Below are 25122 nucleotides of genomic sequence, written 5' to 3'. Positions count from 1 at the left end.
ATTTACTTTTTTTTTTTTTTAAAGATTTTATTTATTTATTTGAGAGAGAGAGAGAGAATGAGAGATAGAAAGCACGAGAGGGAGGAGGCTCAGAGGGAGAAGCAGACTCCCTGCTGAGCAGGGAGCCCGATGTGGGACTCGATCCCGGGACTCCAGGATCATGACCTGAGCCGAAGGCAGTTGCTTAACCAACTGAGCCACCCAGGCGCCCTGTATTTACTTTTATAGTGACAAAAAATTAACTATACAAAATCATAAACCTACAATAACAATAAAACATCAACTCCCATATTATGTATGTCACCCTAAGCTTTTAATGAAATGGTTAACTACTCTCTAATACAAAAAAGTAGCTAACAAATACTATCCACATTGGCAGCTGTTCTACATTCTAACTATATAAGCCTCCAAATTTCTTTCTCTGCTACAAAGATAGGAAGTTTATATGAAAGCAACCCAAATATCCAGCCATGAACTACATTGTCAGAGTAGCACACTTTTCTATTATCCTTCCTCTTACAGACAGACATAGGATGTGGGCTAAGCCAGTCACTGACATAACATTTGAGGGGTGGGTTTGTGAAATATAAAGCAGCTCCTTCTGGAGTTGCTTAGCTCATAGGATATGAATTTGGAGCTGCCTGTGATGATCTTTCCCACTTGTCAAGGACACATAGGAGCCCAATCTAAAAACACAACAAAGTCTTCCTGAGACAGACAATTCCAAGGTCCATAGTCCTGATTCTTCCAATTATTGCTTTGAATCTGTGAGCTACCCCAATAATCTTCCAACCCAGTAAAGGGAGCCTCTAAATTCCCTTTTTAAGGAATTTTAAACTACATCAAGTTGGATTTCTATCATTTGCAATATAAAGTTCAGACCCACATAGCATTACTCCAAACTACTATGCCAATCAAATGGAGATAGCCCTATATAGCAGTGGTTCTCAAACTTATAGCTATATCAGAATCACCTAAAGGTCTGAGGCATGTAGATAATTTACACAAGTTCTTAGGTGATGGTGATGCTGCTCCTGCTCGTCTGGGGATCACACTTTGAAAACCACCAGATACAAACATCCCTTAAAATCAAACAAAAGGTGCTTTCTACCTTTAACAGAGTAAAATTTGATCAATGATGAAATAGCCAAATCTGAGCATCAAAAGACCTTCCAGTCCACCTGATACATGATCTCTCTAGTTCTGAGAAGCAAAAGTAACTTAGAACAATAAGGTATTATGTCTGGAGGGTGTGTGTGTGTGTGTGTGTGTGTGTGTGTGTGTGTGTAAAGGTGATCGTGTAACTGTGTATAACTGAGGACTTGATAAATGAGATGGGGGGGAGGAGATGTGTATGAGACTAATGAGTTCTGAGCAATGATGAAAAGGTTTTACTACTGACCTTTACAGCTATGAAGGTTTCTATACTTGATCTGAGCTCAGAATTGAAGAAAAATAAAAAAATAAAAATAAAATAGTAAAATTTTACTTCAATTTATTTTTTGAAAAATGTAATTGAACTTCTAATTATTCTAGTGAATAGTGCCTCTAATTTCTTTTATTTATTTATTTATTTGAGAGAGAGAGAGAATGAGAGATAGAGAGCACGAGAGGGAAGAGGGTCAGAGGGAGAAGCAGACTCCCTGCTGAGCAGGGAGCCCGATGTGGGACTCGATCCCAGGACTCCAGGATCATGACCTGAGCCGAAGGCAGTTGCCTAACCAACTGAGCCACCCAGGCGCCCTTCTCTTTTTTTTTTTAAAGTAGGCTCCATGCCCAGCATGGACCCCAACATGGGGCTCAAACTCACGTCTGTGAGATCAAGACCTGAGCTGAGATCAAGACTCAGATCCTCAACCATCTGAGCCACTCAGGCACCCCTCCTCCAATCTCTTAATACTAGATAGTTGTTTATAAGCAAGCATATCTTTATCAATCACAGGTCTTTAAGACAATGTTTTCTTTACTTCTGATGTCTCACTTCCATTTATTTCCATCTTCACTCAGCAGCTTTCAAAGCAAATCATTATAAGCATCTAAGAGTCAAGCATCCTAAAAGACACTGGAGTTTTATCAAAAATAGTAAGATACAGGGGCGCCTGGCTGGCTCAGTTGGTAGAACATGAGACTCTTGATCTCAAAGTTGTAAGTCTGAGCTCCACAATGGGTGTAGAGGTTACTTAGAAATAAATTAAAAAAAAAATTTTAAATAGTAAGATACAAATGTCTCCTGTTCTAAATCCTAAAACACGCCTGAAATAGAATGTAAATGGGTTAAAGAGGATGCAAGGAAGGTAAATCTCAGCTCCCTAAAAAGACTGGACTCAAAAAAAAATAAGAAAGCAAGCCAAAGGGGAGTCAAAGATACAAAGATAAATTTATACTAGCATCAAATTTAGTATGGAAATACTACAGATAAATTACTGATAGTATTTTGGTTCTTGGTTAGATGGTAGGTTCATGAGTGCTTATTATCTAATTTTTATAACATACATATACATTACACATGCTTAATATGCATGAATATCATATTTTAGAAACTATAAGGAAAAAGGAGTATGGAAGAAATCTTTCTGGAAAACAAATAAGGATAAATAGAAAAATGTAATATTTATCCAAAACTTTCCTACAGTTCTTCTCCCAGGAAAGTCCAATTCCACACACTCACAGGTCAGTCAAACCTGGGAACAGATTTTAAACCAGTTCTACTACATTGTAAATATTTACAACTTTGAGTTATCAGGATTTACTGAATTGTATGTACAAGTTATTTAATGAATTGCCCAGGAACAGGGTATCTGGCAAATAATTCTATTAGCCTTTCAGTCTAACATTTTTCTTCCAAGAAAAAAATTGCAACATTTTAAAAATCTGGGTCTTTCCCAGATAAATCATTAAAAATTAATAAGGCCAACTAAAGAATGCTTGATATTCTAATCTAACCTTTCTCTGACAATAAAAATTTTCCACAGGTCTCCTTCTAGCAGTCCCTCCATACCTTCCACAACTGTTCCAAATCTTCTTTTAGAGGGCTCCAGCTTAAATATATTTAACCTCATACAAATCCCACATTCAACTGTTGGTCTTCCTGACATCAGTGTTAGGCTTTTTTTTTTTTTTTTTTGACAGTTTTTATAGTGAATGCAAAAGACCAGCACAAATCCAGGCTTCTAATTCAGGCTATAACAATGTGGTGTATATCAAGAGTTGGCATGTCTCCTACATAAAAGTAGGATGGATTTTCTAAGACAACTAAGAGAACTTACTAATAGAACTAGTTATATTTCTGTTCTTCCCTCTAATCTCTCTGGCAAATTGCCATTTGTTTTAACTTAACACCATGGATTCCAGTCATACTTACGCTCCCAAAGAGAGTAAGCTACATCTCTAATACATATAATCTGACGGACAAGTGCTTTAATGGCTATCACCAACTTTTCTATCAAAAACTCAGAAATCCATGCTAGCTTTCCCACAGTATACTTGAGCTTTCTGTACTTGAGCAGTGAACCCAGTCATTGGTATAATTCCAACTGAACAGCATTTTGAAATTTGGTGGGAAAGAAGCTCTAAATCAAGATATCAGCCTTAACTGAAGTACTTAGAAAATTCAAACTTTTCCTTGTCAGAAAGAACCTGAATATAATATCATTTCAAAAACACACACCTATTTTTGCCTATATGGTGTCTCTACCACCCTACTCTCTTTCTTCTGGAAACTGCCCCCTTCTACCTTTTTTACTGTCCCAATCTACCTTTAATTAATCCTCATAGTTTCATCAGTCATGTTATACAGCGTGATACTTCTTCCCTCACCAAATAACCAAAGTTCTTTCCTGGAAATTTTGAAAATAAAATTGAAGCAAAAAGGGCAGGCACTATTAAATTATATTTGCCTGAATTATATAAAGCTCAGGAGAAGTAATGGACCAAGTTTTGACATATTTGTCAAAAAGTAAGTGAAGTTTATCTGGAGAGAATAAAAAGTGAAAATATACAGAGAGGAAGATAAACAAGAGACAGAAGAAAACATTCTGATGCTCCTGATATTCTTGAAGTCTAATAACATTCCTGACCTCAATTGTTAAGACAACTCCCTATCCCCACAATACTTACATAAATTCCACTGTGTGTTAGTATGAGTTGGGTTTCTGTTTAACGCAGAGTCCTAATTAATTGTGTCTAACCCTGCAGTTAATATTTTTATAGGAAAAATAAATAATAAGGTAATTTTTTTGGCTTAATTGTTAGAAATCCAGTAAGTGCCACTTCTATGTCAGAGATACAGAGTTTAGAATAAATATTTTAATCCATTTTTTAAAAAAGATTTAAATTGGAATTTGGATTCAAAATTAAAGCAAGTTTAAATTCACCAGTATTCTACCTCACTTTTATTCCTGTGATGCTTATACTGCCTAGCAAGCACACCTGTGGTTGTGAAAATAGCATAGTAAAAAAGAAAATCCCCAGTTATTGATGCACTAGATTTGTGTATGTCTTTTAAACAGTTCTAGTTTCCACTTTACATGGAATAATCAGAAAAAGTGTAAAAATTCAAAAGTGAAATAAAAACTTTTATCAGTTAAAAAAAATTGAACTTAAACTCAATGTTTAAAGTTTGTTTCAGGGCGCCTGGGTGGCTCAGTCGGTTAAGTGTCTGTCTTCGGCTCAGGTCATAATCTCAGGGTCCTGGGATCAAGTTCCATGTTGGGCTCCCTGCTCAGCAGGGAGTCTGCTTCTCCCTCTCCCTCTCCCCCTTCCCCCTGCTTGTGCACCTTCTCTCAAATAAATAAAAATCTTTAAAAAAAATAAAGTTTGTTTCAACTAGAAAAGTCAAGTTCCCCTAAACCAGAAACATTTTACAAATAAATGTAGGCTGATGGAGAAGGTTTGAGAAAGAAATGAATCTTATATTATTAAAGGGTGCTATTCTTCACCGACTCTTAAACTATGTATTTTAAACTGTATAATGTATCTCTCAACTATTTCAAACACTTTAGTTAGAAATGCACATATTTCCCAATGTGGGGGGAAAAGGTCAGGATTCTTATGTCCAGCATACAGAATATAAAAAATTTACCAGAAGTGGTATTTTTTTGACAGATTTTATTTATTTTTTGACACAGAGAGAGACACAGCAAGAGAGGGAACACAAGCAGGGGGAGTGGGAGAGGGAGAAGCGGGCTTCCCGCGGAGCAGGGAGCCCGACGCGGGGCTCAAGCCCAGGACCCTGGGATCATGACCTGAGCCGAAGGCAGATGTTTAACGACTGAGCCACCCAGGTGCCCCACCAGAAGTGATATTAAAAGCCCCCCAATTAGTAAGATTAATCAATAACATCTACTTTTATTTGGTGATCCCCTTAACGAGAAGCCGAATAAGCAAAAAAGGCATCAAAATATTAGGTCAATTTGACTACCAGCAAAAAACAAAACAAAAAAAAACAGTAATTTAGATGGAAGTGCCTAGGAGGATAGTTGGCACATAGAAGACACTTAAGAAACGTTACTTTTGGATGTGGGGCAAGAACTTTAGACGGATTTGTTGCCAAGGTTGTCTCCAGGGACATAGGAAAAAGAAAAGACTTGGAGAATGGTGGGAAGCCCAGGAAACCTCAATCCTGGGCAAAGACAGTGAGAAGGAACAAGTAGCATAGTCTACTAGCAGAGAGATGCAGATTCATAATTTAAGAATTTGAGTAGAAGTAAGTGGATGGAGGCAGCGGAAGGGAAAAGGGAAAAGTAACCATTAAATTATATATGCTTTATTTGTTGCTTGTAAATGCTAGTATTTCCAAATATTAAGTCTATATATTTCTCATTTTAAGAAAGACCTTGCAGTGTCTTCTCTTGACTGTATAAACTAGTTGTTATATTAATGAAACTGTGGGTATCTAATAACATAAATGTCAATTAATATTGGTTAGGGCACTAAAAAACCAGCAGTAATATAAAAAGCAGCATTAGAGATTCAAACTCTTCTTTTTTTAAAGATTTTATTTATTTATTTGAGAGAGAAAGTGCACGAGAGGGGGTAGGGTCAGAGGGAGAAGTAGACTCCCAGCTGAGGAGGGAGCCGGATGCAGGACTCCAGGATCATGACCTGAGCCAAAGGCAGTCAGCTGACCAACTGAGTCACCCAGGCGCCCTACAGATTCAAACTCTTAAAACTAGGTTTGTTTTCTAATTTGGAGAGTGGTAAATATATATGTGAGAAGTTTTAAAGTCTAATTTCTAAAGTTTAAAGCTTTTGTAAACACACACACACTTTAAAACTTTACGCAGTAACTAAAAGAACTCAAAAAAAAAGTTAACAACTGAGAGATGGGATCACAATTATCTTCACTCAACTTCTGCATTTTCTTTAATAAACATTTAATAGAACATTTTTATTTCTGTAAGTAAACAAGCTAAAAAAAAACAAAAAACAAAGCCAAAGTAGCACTGAAGTGAGGAGACAAATTGAGAAAATCCAAATGTTTAACTCCCCAGCTCTACTACCTGACACAATACCACCATCAATCCCTTTTGCTCCAAATTTCATCTATTTTTTATTTACACAGGAAGGTCTGATAAGACAATGTTACTGTCTTCACCACCCTAAGGATACAAGTGAAACGTAAAATTTAGATTTTTACATTGTAGAGTTAAAGCTTAAGTAAGGAATATGAGGTGATGGTAAACTATTCCAAAAACAGAATTTTCAATGAAACATGTAGAACAGTGGAACAAAATAGATAATCTAGAAACAGAAAATGGTCTGTTTGGTTTTGGCAAAGGTATAAAGGCAACTCAATAGAGCAACAGTATCTAGAATGGCTGGATATTCATGTACAGAAAAAAATGTTTTATTTGGGCACCTCATATCCCCTAATGGACACTAGGCAGCTCCCTGCCCAGGAATTTATATAAATTTTGGGACAAATTCCATTTTTCTTAACCCTAGTCTCCCTCTTCTCACTCTAGCTTTCAATTCCCTCTTTTTCCTATTGCCAGATCCTCAAAGTTGTCAAGTTCAGGAAAAGATATATGAAATAAAGTCACATATACTAGAATAAGGAGAGATGAATTCATGGTTGCAGAAAATGTGAATCTAGGTATGGGTTTCCATTCAGCAGTTACTCAGATTTAACATCAAGTAAAATTGTCAGTAACATGCTTGCAAGTCTCATTTCTCCTAGAGAACATTTCTTATTACTCTTTTGATTCTCCCACAGTCTAGGAGACACATTATAAATGATTTTAAAATGAAACTTAGTGGAATGATTAAGTTAGTTACTACTAACCCGGGACCCTACTTTATTTCAGCCCCGGTTGTTGAAAACATTTATAAAACGTTGATAATATGCTATTAAATTGGTTTTTTTTCCTGTTCCATTTCCTCAGACTCAATCTGATCAATTTTCAAGAATGAAGTACTATGAAATGTGAATCAGAAAACAACCTGGGTCCAAGTCCTAGTTCTGACAGTTACTATATTCTTGGGCAAATTACTTGACTTCACTGAGCCTCATCTTCTTCATTTATAAAATGAGGATGATATAAAACTACCTTACAAAATTATTTTAAGGATCAAATTACATAATATATGAAACAACACTTTAAAAAATATAAAGTGCTTTAGTTATTATCAGGTAGATTAAAAAATCTTTTTAGAGCCCAGTCCAATGCCCCTAGAAAATTCATTCAGGGGGGAAGGAAAAATTACTGATAAAAGGTTTTATTGTCATTTGTTTCTTCCCCTCCCCGAAAAAAAAAAAAGAAAACTGGTTAAAGTTTACTATAGCTATACAGGTGGATATAAGAAACGGCTAAATTACAGCCTTCTCTTTGCACTACTTATCGTGGATAAACAGCTCAAATGCCTAACAAGAGAGAAAGGCTGAGTATATTAACATCTTACAATATTACTATTTAAATGAAAAATATGTAAACCACCAAAACATGGACTTATTTATTATTTTTAAGATTTTATTTATTTATTTGAGAGAGAGAGAATGAGAGAGCACAAGAGGGAAGAGGGTCAGAGGGAGAAGCAGACTCCCCGCTGAGCAGGGAGCCCGATATGGGACTCGATCCCGGGACTCCAGGATCATGACCTGAGCCAAAGGCAGTCACTTAACCAACTGAGCCACCCAGGCGCCCCAAAACATGGACATATTTAAATGAAACACTAAGCAGGAAGAGGAAAAGAGTCCAAGACAGTATGCATTCACAGATGACACTATGTAAGAAGCATAACTCCTATACTGTATTTTTGCCAAAGTCCAACCAAATATACTAATAGTCATACTGATCATCCAAAGCAACATTAAGAAAAGGAATATTTCTCATTACATCAAGTTCAAAAATTGCTGGAGTAATCTTAATGAAGTCTTTTGAACTTCTAGTTTTTATTAAGGCACAATATTTGGCCAGAGGAAAACCAAAGCTTCAATTTATACAAATAAACTGCATGGGGTAGAAACACGAATGAAGCTTTAACTAGTTTCACAAATATACATACGCACTTTATTTGGCTTGTCTCTTACATAGTCGTATATGGTACAAACACACCATTTATTTAATTGTAAGATTCAAGTTCTCACTGTGTGAAGAGTAACAGTTTCATGTCAAGGGCCTAAGCAATTTATTTTTGTTTACATTCAAGCATTTACCACTTTCAGAGTAGAACCAAAGACATATTACAACATGAGGGGAAGGGAAGTGGGGGGGGGAGATGGGCAATATCACGTATGATTGCTTAGACAATTTAGCAATCCAACAATTCTCCCACCAACCTATTAACTTTTGGTAAAACCATTTCAGCTAAAGTTTATTACTGTCATCTATGTACTCAAATCTAGTCAGACTTACAGCTCAGTTCCATTTTCAGAAATATTCAAGAAATACTGCCTCAAGATACCTAGATATACTTAAAAGATTAACTTCATATATCTTTTATTTTTTATTCTTATACCAGTTTACAGACGTGCAAGGTTGGGGGAAGGGAGTATCTGTAAATGGCACATAATACTCCATGGAGATGTGTGCACTTCCATTTTCTGACCCAGGATCCATACTTTCTATTAGATTCTCAATGGATTTCATGACCTCAAAGTATATCAATTCTAAGAGCAGTAATTATACCCCAGTTGATAATTAACTGCTAAATAAAAGAAGGCATTCCTTCCACAGAAATGAAGGCTCACAGCTTTACCACTGGGTCCCTGGAGTAACTCCTGCTGCATCCCTGGAATAAGAGCAGGAGTGTGAACTTAATAGCCTTATGAAAGATACTGCTTGTCAATACAACCCACTCTGCAGCATTAGAAAAGGTTAATTAATCTCCTTATGAGAAAGCCAAGGTTCACCTGCAAACCTAGACCACCTAGGTGGTATAAAGCTTTCTTTTTTCAAAAGTCTTTTGCACTAAATTTTTCTACAGTAATTAAAAATTGTATATATTTCTTTTATCTGTTACTACCTTAGTTACCAAGGCACAAAATGACCAATATAATTATCCGCTTACCAAAGTCATGGCTTTAAGTACTTCAAAATAAAACTCATTTTAAGATGTCAAAGGAAACAGCATTATCCATCTAAAAAAAAGAGACAACATAGTCCTTTTCCTAGTTAGTCTATGTTAAATCTACAAGAAGCATTTGCCATCAACTATCTAAAATACTGACAGGATTCAAGGCATAATGTTTCAAAATCAAACTGACATGGCTTTTAAAGTTAAGTGATAAAACCTATGCTTCCCACAGAAAGAAAAAGGTAAAATCTGAAATTCTTATTTAAGATTCTGAAATTATATTCACAGGCTAAAAGCCAAAATGAAAGAAAAAACACACGTAATGTCTATTTAAATTTCAAATGAAGGCAACACACATTATAAGTTGTTCACTTTCAGCTTCTTGAATATTTCCTGCTTAAGGTATCCATTTTCTCCATAGAAACTCAATCAGAAAAATCCCTTCACAATGTTTTAAATTCAACTGCAATGTTCCTACTATTTCATCTGATTATCTTAGAAAAAGACTAGCCTCATTCATAAAGCTATTCACACATCTAAACCTAAAAGGGGAAATAAGTTTCTTCCTAGAAACTTTTTTTAAAAAGGAGCAAAAACCTGATGAAAGAACACTGCTGCCACGTCTTTTCCCCTCCCCCACTCACGTAGTGGCTGTTTCATCCCTTCGGAGTGCATTCCAAGGGAAAGTCACAGCTCTCCGAGAAACCAGAAACAGTTAAGTTCAAATTGGCAAGTCTCTGGGGCCTTTCAGATCAATTCCTAAAAGGAGAGCTAGCTGCTGCTTCATCCCTTTCTTAAAGCAAACAGCGCAAAATTCCAAGAGTCTTCACTCTCCGGAACGCATGTAAGTGTCAAAAAAAAAAAATAAACTCTACTTAATACATTCGATTATTCAGGAGATACAGTCTCCTAGAAATAGGAGAAATGGTACCATTCCTCCTCCCCCTTGGGAGGGGAGGCATTCGTGAAATCCAACTCAAAGTTCTCACACAACCACGAAACTCGATTTACTGATGCGGAGTTTTAAAAAGCAGGACACTCTCTGCTGAGAGAAAGAGAAAGGGGATGGTGGGGGAAGCTCATGTGGCTTTAAAAAAATTCGTGGAAGAGGGAAGGAAGAGTAGCTTCCCCGACGACTGGGTGATCTGACAGCCGCCTTGCTCAACCCAGCAGCCCGAAACTCGGCGCCCGGGGCAGCGTCTAGCTGCTCCAGCAGCACCGCTGCGCGCAACAGATGAGTCGAGCCCCAACTTCTCTGACTAGGTCCGCTTCCCAGACCCGACGACTTTTCGAAAGGGTAGAAATGCCTCAAGTGCTTCGGCTCCTGCCCTAAGCTTTTAAAATCCGCTCTCCACTCCGCCACATGCTACCCATCTGCCGCGGCGGAGGCCAAAAACCCACGCCCGGCCCTCGCGTTCCCCCCAGCTTTTGTAGGGAGGACCAGGTATGAGAGCAGCTCCGAAAAAACAACAGGGTGAGCCCTCCCCGGGAAGGAAGGAATATTCAAGAAAGTCCTGGTCCCCAGGGCGGGGACAGAGGCTGCCGCAGCCCCAACGGTCGGGGGCGCCGACCAGGCAGGAGGCGGGAGAAGGGGAGCACGGAGAAGGGCAGAAGAGCCTCTGGGGCAGCCAGGGGGCGCGAGGCCGAGTCTCCAGAAAAGAAGGTATTCAGGTTGCTGTGGTCAGCTGGAGAACCCTCCGCCCCCAAGCCATCCCACCACAGAGGGCAGGGAGCGGACCACCACAGCTGTCCCGGAAGGGCCACAGCGGTCCTAGGGCCTGAGCCACAGCCTCCCGATTCGGGGGAGCGTCTCACCTGGGAAGTGGGGCGCGAGGGGCGGCGCGTTCTTTCAGTCCCCTGTAGCCAGCTCTCGGGCCGGATACCTGCTCCCTTTCCTCAGCCCGCTGGCGGCGCGACTGGGCAGCAGAGGGAGCCAGTTAGCCCTTTTATAACCTCTAGGCTGCGACGGCAGCGCTAGGGAGGAGGCGACTGCAGCCCTCGCTACGTGAGCTCGATCACACCAGCGCCCTTAGGGACTGCGCAGGCGCGAGCCCGCGCCTCCCCCCAGGCCTCACTCGCGGCCCACACCCGTAATCCCCTCCAGCCCCGGAGTCCTAGGCGGAGAAGTGGGGCGGACAGGCCGGCCTGGCATGTGATGCGCCTGCGCAGGGTTCTCGCCACGCCGCCGTCACCTTCCTGCCTTCAGATTTGCCTCGCTCCTTTTCATCAGGTTGTTTAAACGCGTTAATTTCAACATCGGCTTCAGGCCTGGGCCTCGAAACCACCAGCAATGATATATGAGAAGAGGAGCATGGGAGCGTAGAGAATGAAGCAGAAAAGCCTCGGGTGGAAAATAATACAGTGCGTCCTTGGTATCTCAGCTGTCGTGACCCGGAGGATTTTTGCCTTACTAACCTCCCTTTTTCACCTCCACTGTTATTTTATATGAATCTCACTCTGCCACTTTTATACTTACTTTATTAGTAGATAAAGTATACGCACTTCGGAGACAGATTTTTTTTAATTTAGTTCCTGGCTCAGCCCTGTAAAACGCAGGGCATTAACCTCTCTTTATCTCCGTTTCCTCATCTGTAAAATGGGAATGATGGTAGGTTCCTCATAGGAATACTGGGAGAATTAAATGAGATAATGTATGTGAAGCACTTAGTACATGCCTCGCACGCAGAAAGGACGTGGTAAATATCACATGCTCTTGTTACACCATATGAGACGCCCAATGTTGTGTTTGGTCTTAGTCTAAGGTTTGCCTTGGCCATTATATTCCTAAAACAACAAACAAAAAGCCTTGGGGCGCCTGGGTGGCTCAGTCGTTAAGCTTCTGCCTTCGGCTCACGTCATGGTCCCAGGGTCCTGGGATGGAGCCCCACATCGGGCTTCCTGCTCCACGGAAAGCCTGCTTCTCCCTCTCCCACTCCCCTGCTTGTGTTCCCTCTCTCGCTGTGTCTCTCTCTGTCAAATAAATAAATAAAATCTTTAATTAAAAAAAAGAAACAAAAAAAAACAAAGCCTTGCTATCGGGGAGCAGACAATGAGGGAGATACTTTTACCCTTGTCAGTAAAAGGGAAGAATGACTTCTCTAAGAAAAGAATGACTTCTCTAAGACTTGGGATTCATTAAAAATTGTTTCTAAAGTTTTCCTTGTATGCCAAAAAGCATAGCAATAATTAACATTTGACTCTTACCTAGGAGGTGAAGTTGATTATATGGATACAGAAATAGAGAGCTGGTACTTAGAAGCTCTAGGCATCCAGAAAGTAGATATAAAGATGTCTAACTCAGCGGTCGTCAAAGTGTAGTCGGGGGTCCACAAGATCAAAATTATTTCATACTAAGACTGGGCTTTTCCAGAGACTACATGTTTGGTGATATTGCAACAGATTGAATGCAGAAGCAGATGTGAGAATTCTGTTAAGCCAGACATTATAGAGATTTTCAGAAATGTAAAATAGTGCCACTCCTCTCTCTAAATCCTTTTTGCTTTGAAATAATAGTTCTATTTCATTAAAAATGTTATTTATGTTAACATGTAACAGATTTATTGTTTTTTATTTTAAATGAATTAATATCTTATATGTTTGTTTTAACTCCTAATACCATTAATATTGACAGATACGATCCACATAAAAGCTTTTTGGAGTCCTCAATACTTTTTAGGAGTGAAATGGACATAAGACCAAAGAATTTGAGAACCTCTAATCTAAACAAATGGCAGAAAACCCTTTGACACAAGAGGCAAATCTCTGCCTCAAATGGAACTGTAATCCACTGGCCCTATATGAGCTGACTGAAAATTGACAATCCACCCTATAGATAAAATGGCCCCAGACCCCGAGGCAAATTTAGTGCAAAGCTAAGAGGCTTCATCTTGGGGCGCCTGGGTGGCTCAGTTGGTTGGGCGACTGCCTTCGGCTCAGGTCATGATCTCAGGGTCCTGGAATCGAGCCCCGCATCAGGCTCCCTGCTCAGCGGGAGGCCTGCTTCTCCCTCTCCCACTCCCCCTGCTTGTGTTCCCTCTCTCGCTGTTTCTCTCTCTATCAAATAAATAAACAAAATCTTTAAAAAAAAAAAAAAAAGGCTTCATCTTCAGGGGACTTCATTTGCACTAGCTTTTTCGAAGGCCCTGGAAGGGGCCCCAGCAGTATATTCATACAGTTCACAAAAAATTTAACTACAATCTTTAGACGGCAAACTGGTTCCTCACTGATTTCTCCTCTGTCACACTTCCCCTTGTCTAGTGGTGTAGGAGGGGCTAGCAGGCATTTTTTTTAAATTTAGCTGAAGGAAGTTGAGTTAGAATACATTTGGTTTGAGTTTAGTGGGGTATATTTTTGTAACAGTCACTTCTACACATAGTTAAAATATTGCCAGCTATCCCAGTGTAGGAATGGCATCCAAGAATACTCCTACCACCCATTGTGCCAACCCACCCATCATTGTAAAACAAAGGTGCAGGGCCAGACATTTTATAACCATTTGAATGTGTCTTACGTTCTGTCATCAAAAATATATGTATAGGGCGCCTGGGTGGCTCAGTTGGTTAAGCGACTGCCTTCGGCTCAGGTCACGATCCTGGAGTCCGGGGATCGAGTGCCGCATCCGGCTCCCTGCTCAGCAGGGAGTCTGCTTCTCCCTCTGACCCTCTTCCCTCTCGTGCTCTCTATCTCTCATTCTCTCCCAAATAAACAAATAAAATCTTAAAAAAAAAAAAGAATGGTCTAAAAATATATATATATATGTATAGTGGAGCAGACACAAAGTTGAAATTTAGCGAGCCTGAAGCTAAACTGTGGGATATCCTTCTATTTACTGGAAGTGTAAAAAAAAAAAAAAAAAAAAAAATTTAAGTAATCTCTCAGCATGGGGCTCTTGAACTCACAACCCCGGGGATCAAGAGTCACATGCTCTACCAACTGAGCCAGCCAGGTGCCCCCAATGTGTAAAATTTTAATGAAAGATTTAGTGCTTGTCAATGCTTAGCTAATAAAAGGAAGTTATTTTCTGTTAGAATTGAAGAAGGATATCCACAATAAAAGTTAGAGTATTATCAGTTTAAGGAAACTTGATATGCCCTGAACTCTTTTAAGTCACACATAATCTTATTTGAGATTCTTCCAAATGTAATGGCAATCTAAAAATTAACATGACATTATCAGTAATGAGTTGTGAAGCTGAAAGAAATGTCTAACCTGTCCCTTACAATATCATTTGGTTGCCCAAAAAAGGACATTTCATATCAATTTTACATATGACTACTCAACCTGATCATACCTGCTTGGTTAGAATGAAAATGAGAGGTACCTTGGAGAGCAAAAAAAGAATGATACAACTCCCCCTTTGAAAGACCAAACATTAGAACAGAACTGCTCTAGCTGTACTATAAATCTCCAATCTCTTCTTGCATCTGAAAAAGTTGAATGGGTTCATCAATTAAAATAAATATTTCTTGAACAAAATATTAAAAGTCCCATATTTTTAGGAAAAGATTATTATACAGCTATGGTAAAAACTAATGAACAGAAGTAATTTTAAACTCAATTCATAGATCAATAGTGGTAACTCAGCCTTGTGAACAAGCCTCTAAAAAACCAGCCTGTCAGTGACAGCTTCCCACTTTTTAAAGTTAGCCAAACAGCAAAAGCCTTACTCTTGTGAACACATCTCTGAAAATCAGCCAATTGTAAACAGTCTCTCCACCACAATAATTATGCTTTCATAGCTGATGTCAACCCAATCCACTCCCATCTTTGAAAGTCAGTCAATCCCTGAACTCCACCTTTCACAAAATACCATATAAGATCAGCAGAGAGACTGGACCAAACAAGTATAGTGCTTCTACACATAGAAAATAATGAATCAGCTTTTTATTTCACATTTTGAATGATGGTTACTTCCAAGAAAAGAGGAAGCCAAAATAGAACATGTAGACTTCTTGAGGGCAGTTTTAATCAAATTACATTCCCACATATGAAACGATTAGAAATCATTTGAGAGAGTAGATAAGTACTGAGTTGTGAGGATTATAAAATTCTACACACTTTACTTGGGAGGAGAAATAATAAAGTTGGATTGGATAAAATAAGTAATAGTGGATAAGTTTTTCAACAGGGGATTAAGATGATGGAAGCACTGTTTTAGAATATTATGCTATGTAAATTAGAAGAGAAAGAAAGTGGAGTCTAGATTAGTAGTCCAAGATTTACTGAATAAATATTTATGGAACACCTACAATGGTGTCCAAGACACTGCCTGCTAGGCTGTGGAAGATCAAACTTTAATTAGACAGTCTCTTAAAGAGTTTATAATCTTATTGGATAGAGTGATATGTGATTCCTGCTGTCATATAACTCGGAGTCCTTTGAAGGAAACTGAAAATACACTAAATAAATAAATAAACATTAATTGTAATAAAAGAAAATAAGGTGCTATGGAAAAGAATAACAGTAGGGACGTAATTTAGATAGATAACACAGGGGAAGTGTCGCTGAAGAAGTGATGTATAAACTGAGACCCGAGTTGGCCAGATGAAGTGTGTGAACAAGAGCATCCTAAAGAGAGAGAATAGCATGTGTGAGGAGCATGTGACAGGAACAAGCTTGATGCATTTGAGAAGCGAAAAGAAACTTAATGTATTTGTAGTTCCATAAGCGAGGGAGAAACCAGGATGATCAGTATACAGAGGCTAGATTAGGTAGGGCCTATTTGGTACTGTAACAAGTACAATGGGAAGGCACTGAAGTATTTTGAATAACGAGGCAATATCATGTTGTTTACCTGTCACAAAAGAAAATGCAATGTAAGAGTATGAGTTTTCCATGTCACTGGGCATGGGGATGAGCCTTGGGCCTAGGAGCGATAGGGACTTTCTGTTGAATCATGAGTAGGAACACAAAAGTCAAGAGATGAATGCGGCTGAAACTGGAAACCATTCCAGTTACTGACATCCTATCACTGCAGCACTGAGGAAAGTGACTGCAGTGGGGCAGCCAGACCATCCACGTCATGTGGCCTCAATAGGGATGCTCACTGTAGCAGGCAAAATAATGGCCCCTCAAAGATGTCCACATCCTACTCCCTTGTACCTGTGAGTATGTTACTTTACCTGGCAAAAGAACTTTGCAGATATAATTAAGGACCTTTAGATGGAGAGATTAGTCTGCGTTATCCAGGTGGGCCCAATTTAATTAAATGATTCTTTACAGCTGAAAACTTTTCCCAGCCGTGAGGATGGAAGCAAAGTGAGATATTTGCCCCATGGCTGATTGGAAGATGGAGAGAGGGGCCTAGGAGCCAGGAAATGTGGGAGGCCTCTAGAGACTGGAAAAGGCAAGGAAATGGCTTCTTCCCTGGAACAATCCAGAAACGGACACAGCCCTGCCGATACTTCTGATTTTAACCCAGTGAGACCCATGGCAAACTTCTGACTTACAGAACCGTAAGATAATAAATTTGTATGGTTTAAACCATCAAGTTGGTGATAACTTATCATAGAAGCAATAAGAAACTAATACATTCGTCACTTATATGACTAGGACTGAAACAATATCTGAAGACAATGACATTTCCCAAGGGTCTGAGTAAAGTTCCTAATGTTCTATCCTAGAAGTGAATGTAGTGGGGCGCCTGGGTGGTTCAGTCGGTTAAGCGACTGCCTTCGGCTCAGGTCATGGTCCTGGAGTCCCGGGATCGAGTCCCGCATCGGGCTCCCTGCTCAGCAGGGAGTCTGCTTCTCCCTCTGACCCTCTTCCCTCTCGTGCTCTCTATCTCTCATTCTCTCTCTTTCAAATAAATAAATAAAAGCTTTTAAAAAAAAAAAGAAGTGAATGTAGTAATTAGGACTGACCCCCATACACAAGACAAGCATTCTTGAAATCATGGGAATTATCTGGGGAAGAGGACTCTAGAGAGGAAGAAAGACCTCTAAATAAGCAGGACAGAAGCATTAAGACCTTTAATTTTAATAGCAAAAGGCATATGACCTCAAATTGTACCTGCAAGCTGGTAAAGCAGAACATATTAGTTACACCAAAAAAGTGCCATGGTCTCTAGTTTGGAAAGCTGGCCAGAATAATGGTATCAACAACCAAAATAAAGAAGTTGGGAAAGTGAGCTAAATTTGCAGAGCAGTTGAAGACTTTGATTTTGAATCTTATTAGATTTGAAATGACAGGGGTCATCACTGGTTTCAAACTTATTCTGCCAATTAATAGTTTGTCAATATATTTTTTTAAGATTTTATTTATTTGACAGAGAGAGAGAGAGAGAACAAGTAGGCAGAGAGGCAGGCAGAGGGAGAGGGAGAAGCAGGCTCCCCGCTGAGCAGGGACCCCCCCCCCCCTCGATGCGGGGCTCGATCCCAGGACCCTGGGATCACGACCTGAGCCGAAGGCAGCCGCTTAACCAAATGAGCCACCCAGACGCCCCAATAGTTTGTCAATATTAAGCAGATTTCCATATCACAATGAAACCATATATAGAAACTAAACTTCTATCTACTTGTGGTTCTACTTTAAAATTAATCCATGGTTTCTTTAGATTTAATTCTGCTAAACTTGAGTCAGCCACCCATTAACTGCACATGTCTTTCTACTGCTGGTTGGCAAGGCAAGGCTACCTCCCCATGGTATTCATTAGTACTGTTCACCAAATATGTCTAGGACTTTTCCCAGACAGAAAGTTCTGCTCTTCTCCACCTTCTTTTTTTTTTTTTTTAAGATTTTTAAAATTTATTCATTTGAGAGAGAGAGAGAGCGAGTGTACATGAACAAGCAAGGGGAGAGGCAGAGCGGGAGGGGGAGGGAGCAGCAGACTCCCCTCTGAGCTGGGACTCCATCCCAGGACCTGGAGATCATGACCTGAGCCGAAGGCAGACGCTCAACCATTTGAACCACCCAGGTGCCCCTCTTATCCACCTTCTGTAAATTTAGTTGTGGCCAACAAATTTGCTTTGGCCATTGAAAGTGACATGTTTGAAATTCAAAATGTGTTCACCACAGTCCCTTTTGAGTATTGCAGTTAACATGGAAGCCTGTATCAAGATGAAGCTTTAATCAGTCCAGACCTTTTGAGTTCCTACAGTGAACAAAGCCTCAAACCCCTGCACTACCTTGACAATCTCCACTGGGTATGTAGCTTGAGTGCAAAACAAACTTCTATCATGTTAACTCACTAAAACTTACAGTTATTTATAACTTCAGCATTACCTAGTCTATCTTAACCTATGTACTGCCTAAACAAAGTCAAACTTTTCCTTTATAAAACTTATTACGAGAATTGTATTTATTGATTATATTTGTACCAAAATGGACACTGTGTGCTGCCTACCTAGAATTCATACCCCCACTTTGCCAAACTTATTAAGACTTTCCAAACTGCATAGCAATTCAGTGTAGGTGTGACTTCTACTTCTGCTTGGGATGTAAAAAAAAAAGTGCAAAGAATTTTGCTCCCACAATGACAAAAAAAAGCCAGATAATCTGCAAAAGCATACATTTTCTTGAGTACACCAGACAGCTGAGGTTGCAAGGCAACCAAGTAACTTGAGCTCCAAGGAGAAATGGGCCACACAGTTTAGACCTCTGGCAGAGTAAGAAATAATGCAACAAAAAGTTTAACGAATTGCTAAAGGTCATGTGTAGGCTAGTATATCAGTTTGGAGCCTCAGACACAAAGGGAGATTGCACTTGCCAAGTTTTTCCCACAAGCTCAGTGGTAATCAGATGAATGATTAGGGGCAGGGCAGGAGATCATAGAGAACCCCAAATGTTGCAGACATAAAGGAGGTAATTGGCAGCTGCTAGGAATTGGGCATAAAACCTCCCAGACCCTTTTTCATCCAGACTCTTCTATCCTATGAAGCAAAAGCCATAAGCCACTGGATAAGGGGTAGCAAACACTTTGGCCCGCAGGGCACAGACAAAGCTCCCTTGTGGATAGGGGAAGTGTAGAAGGAAAGACCTATATCTTTTCAGGGGGAGGCAGGAAATTCTCTTAGGCCCTGGATCCTACACTGATAACAAGCTGAGATCCAGTATTGCTGAGGAAGGAGCAGGAAACTCTTGTCCAAGACAAACCATAGATAAAAGGCTGAGTTGGCTTCCACAGAGAGGAGAGTGAAGAAGAACCACCTCCCAAGGCCCAGGCACACAGAACCTCCCTAAGACTGAGACTGGACTAGGACACAGAAAATCTCTATCACAAACCCAGCCTAACACTGAGTGTGGAGAGAGAGAGCCCCTCTGTGGCATAAGAATGCAGCGGCAATTGAAAGCGCGGGGTGGGGGTGGGGGGCGCGCCTGGGTGGCTCAGATGGTTAAGCGTCTGCCTTCGGCTCAGGTCATGATCCTGGGGTCCTGGGATCGAGTCCCGCATCGGGCTTCCTGCTCCTTGGGAGCCTGCTTCTCCCTCTGCTTCTCTCTCTCTCTCTCCTCTGTCTCTCATGAATAAATAAAATCTTTAAAAAAAAAAAAAGAAAGCGCAGGGGGAAGCAGGAACACTGAGAGAAACTCTCTGGCACACGAGCCCCCATGCTAAGCACAAGGAAACAGCATCTTCCTGCTAAATGAATTTGAAGTCTGTGATGTACAAAGCCCCAGCCCAGCTCCACTCCTAACTAGATTGATAACCCCCAATATTAACAACCTGTCAGAAGAAGAGGTGTGTTCATCATCAGGTGTGGACACTGCTTACCAGAAAATAGTACTGTTTTACACATAATGTCCAACATTCATTAGAAAACCATGAGACACAGAAACAAAAATCCCATTGTCAAGAGACAAAGTAGTCAACAGAAATGGAGTCAGAGATGAGCCCGATGTTGGAACTATCAGATAAGGACTTCAAACTAACTAGTGAAAAAAAGTGGGCAAAATGCATGAACAAATGGGGAATTTCAGTAAATAGATGAAAATTATAAGAAAGAGTGAAAGGCAAGTGCTATTCAGAGATAAATATTTCTTTTGATGGACTTATCAGTGTACTCAACACAGCTGAGGAAAGAAGAACAAGTTATCCAAACCAATACAGGTTTCACCAGCTACCCGAAAGTACAGCATTTCTATGAAATCTTCCCTAAGCTGAAATGGCATAAAATGAAGAGGCAATAACCATAAATGTATATGGAAAATTTTTTTTGCGTTCCCAGACCCAAAAAATAACCTCTGTTAGGCTTTTCTGATACCGTAGAACACATCTTGCTAACAGATGCACAAAATAAATCAAGAAAAGCACAGATGCTCACAGACACAGTGCAAAGTCATGGTGGCTTGGTGCTGAGATGCTGAGTGTAGTTCTTGGGGAAGGATCTTGGCAGTGCCACTCTCTCTGCGTGGGGTGCATACTGCCTCTATAGTAGCTCACAGCAAAACAAACACTGAACACTATTTTTGCTTTTTGTCTTTTTTGGTAAAAGCAAAAATCTTCTTCTGATTTCTTTCAGATAGCAAAAACAGGTACTGATGTAGGTCTTTCATAAAAGCAAAATGGTGTTATGCAAACCTTTTGAAAAGTAGGGGATGCCAGTAACCAAAGAGAAAAAAAGTGAAAAACAAATAGAACAACAATAAAATCAGCTGTGAGACAGTATCAAAAATCCTACATATGTGTGGTTGGAGTTCCATAACGGGAAGAGAAGGGAAATGGGCCTTCAGAAATATCTGCAGAGATAATGAGGAAGTACATTCCAAAAATAATAAAATCAAACTGCATATCCAAGAAATTTATCTACTCCCAAATCAGGAGAGGCCCCTCATCCTGATAAGCCTGATTCACATCAGTAAGGAACAATCTGTCTTGTCACAGCAATTAGGGATGGTCACCTAACCCCGGTCCCAAACAATTCATGATGTTCCTTTGACCCCAGGAATTGTTTGGTTAGAGGTTCAGAAAGTGGGGATTGTAGCCTAAATTGATCCAAATAGAGTGAAGACCAATACTTTTGTTTCATGGCTGAGGGTAGACATACTCTCCGGATAGTAACAAAAAAGTAAATAGCCCTAAGATCTTCTGGCAGCCCTTTGTCTACCATGATGAAAGCCAACTTGAGGACAAGCCAATACACGAAATAGGTCAGAACTAAGAGAGACTGAGTAAAATCTTAATCAAATAGTATCTGAGGCCCAAACTACAGTTGGATGTTTTAGCTATGCAAGTGAATAAATTCACTTATTGTTTAAGCAAATTAAATTTGAATTTTCTCAAATCTCATTTGCAAGTAACAAAACACATCTTAACTGATGCAGAATCCTAGCACTGGTATTAAGAGTTGTTTTAGAGAAGGCTCCAATTCAGCTCTCAGATGTTTTCTTGTTTTGAACAAAATTTCTAATTCCCAAAGGAGGTGTACTTGTTTTCCAAAAGAAAAACAATCGTGTCAGGAGACTACTACCTTTTACCAAGCAACTTTTGCCTTTGCTCTATTTGGATCAATTTGTTGTAATAAGGAAGCCTATTTTAGTTATTCACTTATTCATTCATTCATTCATTCAATAAATATTTATTGAGCACTTACAATATTCCATTGGGGCGCCTGGGTGGCTCAGTCGTTGGGCGTCTGCCTTTGGCTCAGGTCGTGATCCTGGGGTCCTGGGATAGAGCCCCGCATCAGGCTCTCTGCTCAGCGGGAAGCCTGCTTCTCCCTTTCCCTCTGCCGCTCCCCCTGCTTGTGCTCTCTCTCTCTGTCAAATAAAATCCTTAATAAAATAAAATAAAATAAAATAAAATAATAAACCTCTCAAAAAAATATTCCAGGCATTATATCTAGCATTGGAAATACATTGGTGAATAAGACACATTTATTTATTTTGGTTGTGAACAATTTATGAATAGCATGACAGCTGTATCAGACTCCAGTTACTCCTTTCTCATTTTCTGGTATCCTTCATTAGCAATGTATCATTCTTTGAATATAAATAACTTGAGTCCTAAGTATTACATATTTTCAGGTGCTATAGCAGGGGAATTGCAGGTGCTTGCAGGGGAATGTCCACCAGCTATTCTGTCAAGCATAAGACATGTTTACAAATTTAAAAAAATATATTTTTATTGAAAACAATTAAGTTACATTTCAGAGGAATGCTTTGGTTATAAACAAACAGCATCTGACTTAGCTGTCTGAAAGATTGTAGAGCTTGGCTAGTCCATGCATTCTTCCACCCAAATGAGCTTGTCAAGAGCTCAAACCAGGCGAGAATGCCAGAAATCTCAACTTTATTTGGTGAAGCAACATTCAGTTTAGGACCTGGAATTCATTCAGTCACAGAATCACAGGATTTGGTAGGCAGAAAAACTCTGATCTAGGAGCACTGGTAGAATCAGTGAGCCCAGGTTCTAGTCCATCATTAACAGTATAGAAGGGTGCCCTAAGTGAGTTGTTTTAACTTTTATGCTTCATCCATCAAATGACCATAATAATATTTGTCCCCATCAACTACACAAAAACATGAGAATTGATTGAGATAGTTGTTTTGAAAATTCTTGGAAAAGCATGAAGTACTACATTCAGAGGAGTAATCATCATTGGATGCTGTATAGTATAGAATGTGTGAGGTTTTGTTTTGTTGTTGTTTTTTAAAGATTTTATTTATTTATTTTACAGAGAGAGAGAGACAGAGAGGGAGGGAACACAAGCAGGGGGAGTGGGAGGGGGAGTGGGAGAGGGAGAAGTAGGCTTCCCGCTGAGCAGGGAGCCTGATGCGGGCCTCAATCCCAGGACCCTGGGATCATGACCTGAGCCGAAGGCAGACGCTTAACGACTGAGCCACCCAGGTGCCCCTGTTTTGTTGTTTTTAATCATAGAGCCGAAGTTGGTGAGTTTAGATCTGTTTCAATGACTTTCACAAAAATTATGAAACAGAGTGATTAGTTCTTTTTTTTTTTTTAAGATTTTATTTATTTGACAGAGACACAGCGAGAGAGGGAACAAAAGCAGAGGGAGTAAGAGATGGAGAAGCAGGCTTCCAGCTGAGCGGGGAGCCCAATGTGAGGCTTGATCCCAGGACCCTGGGGCCATGACCTGAGCCGAAGGCAGACGCCTAATGACTGAGCCACCCAGGCACCAAAGAGTGATTATTTCTAATCTTAATGTGTACAAGGGGTAAAGAGAAGGATGCTTATTTATAGCATTTGTAATTAGTCTATGGTTAATGTTAGTTCTTAAGTCAATCCTAAAGTTAAAGAACACTGTTTGATATCCTATACCAATTTAAGGAATACTTTTAATAGAGCTACTGTGTTAGGTTGGTTGCACTAATAGTCTTAATTCTTCCCTACTTCCTGTATTCACGCTTATGTCTTTAAAAAATTTACCTTGCCCAAAATGAGGTCTGGCTTTTCCCCTTGGTTTTTGGGAGGTAAACCTCACGCCTGATAGGAGTTATCTTTGTTTGCCTGGGGGTCTTGGAGCCCACTGAATAATCTAACAATGTGAGTTAGGGTGGGGATTGGCCATACCCAATAGCCTTAGAATAGGGATTCTCCATACCAGAAAGCCCAACAATGTGATTTACAGTTGGAGCTTTGGATGATGGAGCCCCAGTAGAAACTCTGGACTCCAACGCTCAAGTGAGTTTCCCTGGTCAGCAACATCCTGTATGTACTGTCCCTCATTGATGCTAGAAAAGTAATGCATCCCAAGTGTGTGGGTAGAGAACAATGGGAGCTCCACTTTTGGTACTTCTCCAGATTCCACCTAATGTGCTTCTCCCCTTGGCTGATTTTAGTCTGTATCCTTTCCCTCTAATAAGCCATAATCATGAGTGTAATAGCTTTCAGTAAGTTCTGTGAGTCCTATCAAAACTGAGAATGGTTTTGGGAAGCCTTGAAATTTGTAGTTGGTATCAAAGTGAGCGTCATCTCTTGTGGGGACTTGCATATTTCCATGTGTGCTTTTACCATCTGCCATCATCATCAAAAGAATGTGCCCATGCTAGCTTGCTAGCAAATGAGAGACACATGGAGCACCCCCACTGTCCTAGCCAAGACCATTTTAGATTATCTAACAGTGTACCACCCCTAGGCATATAAATGAGCTTAACTAAGATCAGCAGAATCACCTAGCCAACCACTCCAGGTGTGTGGGTAATAAACACTTGTAAGCTTCTGTGATTTTGTGCTTGTTTGTTATGAAGCATTATTGTTTTAATAGATAATTGATAACAGCTATCTCCCAAGCTTCCATTGTAATGTAGGAATAAAGAGAGTATGGAAAATGTAAATCAGGGGGAAATCTCTAAATTCTTTTCATCCAACATCGAAAACATAATGATCATATATCTGGATAATACTTTTGTTATAAAATATTAGAGATTTAGGGATATCTCCAACTGAGGCTTAAAGAAGTAAAATAATCACCAGATTAAGTAACAAAAAATTACATTTGCTTTGGGAATATAATGGCACACAATACACACTTTTTCTGATACTCAGAACCTCTTTAGATATTGGGGTAAAGGTGAAACTATACAAGACACTAGAGAAGTGAAAGTTATTTAACTATAGTCATAACTCATTATTGAAAGCCTTTGCCAGGGGTGCCTGGGTGGCTCAGATGGTTAAGCGTCTGCCTTCAGCTCAGGTCATGATCTCAGGAT

General features: G+C 39.8%; 1 protein-coding gene and 2 non-coding genes across 4 annotated transcripts in view; 2 read left to right on the top strand and 1 right to left on the bottom strand.

Moving 5' to 3' along the window:
* Positions 1-11509, bottom strand: part of P4HA1 (prolyl 4-hydroxylase subunit alpha 1) — an 82700-nt gene extending 71191 nt beyond the window's left edge. The window contains exon 1 of one of the 2 annotated variants that reach the window (XM_025850483.2): positions 11332-11509. The gene's annotated coding sequence lies outside the window, so the exon portion shown is untranslated. The remainder of the gene's footprint in view (positions 1-11331) is intronic. The other variant, XM_025850482.2, reaches the window with a different exon arrangement.
* On the top strand, positions 1131-1209 carry LOC112807607 (small nucleolar RNA U2-19). Its single transcript, XR_003204125.1, has one exon. It is a non-coding gene; the product is annotated as a small nucleolar RNA U2-19 (small nucleolar RNA).
* Positions 1373-1442, top strand: LOC112807612 (small nucleolar RNA U2-30). Its single transcript, XR_003204130.1, has one exon. It is a non-coding gene; the product is annotated as a small nucleolar RNA U2-30 (small nucleolar RNA).
* Positions 11510-25122: the final 13613 nt, after the last annotated feature.

Source organism: Callorhinus ursinus, unplaced genomic scaffold (assembly GCF_003265705.2).
Source record: "Callorhinus ursinus isolate GAN/ISIS: 27379988/994484 unplaced genomic scaffold, GSC_fseal_2.0 scaffold31, whole genome shotgun sequence".
NCBI classification, from domain to species: Eukaryota; Metazoa; Chordata; class Mammalia; order Carnivora; family Otariidae; genus Callorhinus; species Callorhinus ursinus.
This window is presented reverse-complemented; position numbering and strand designations above follow the sequence as displayed.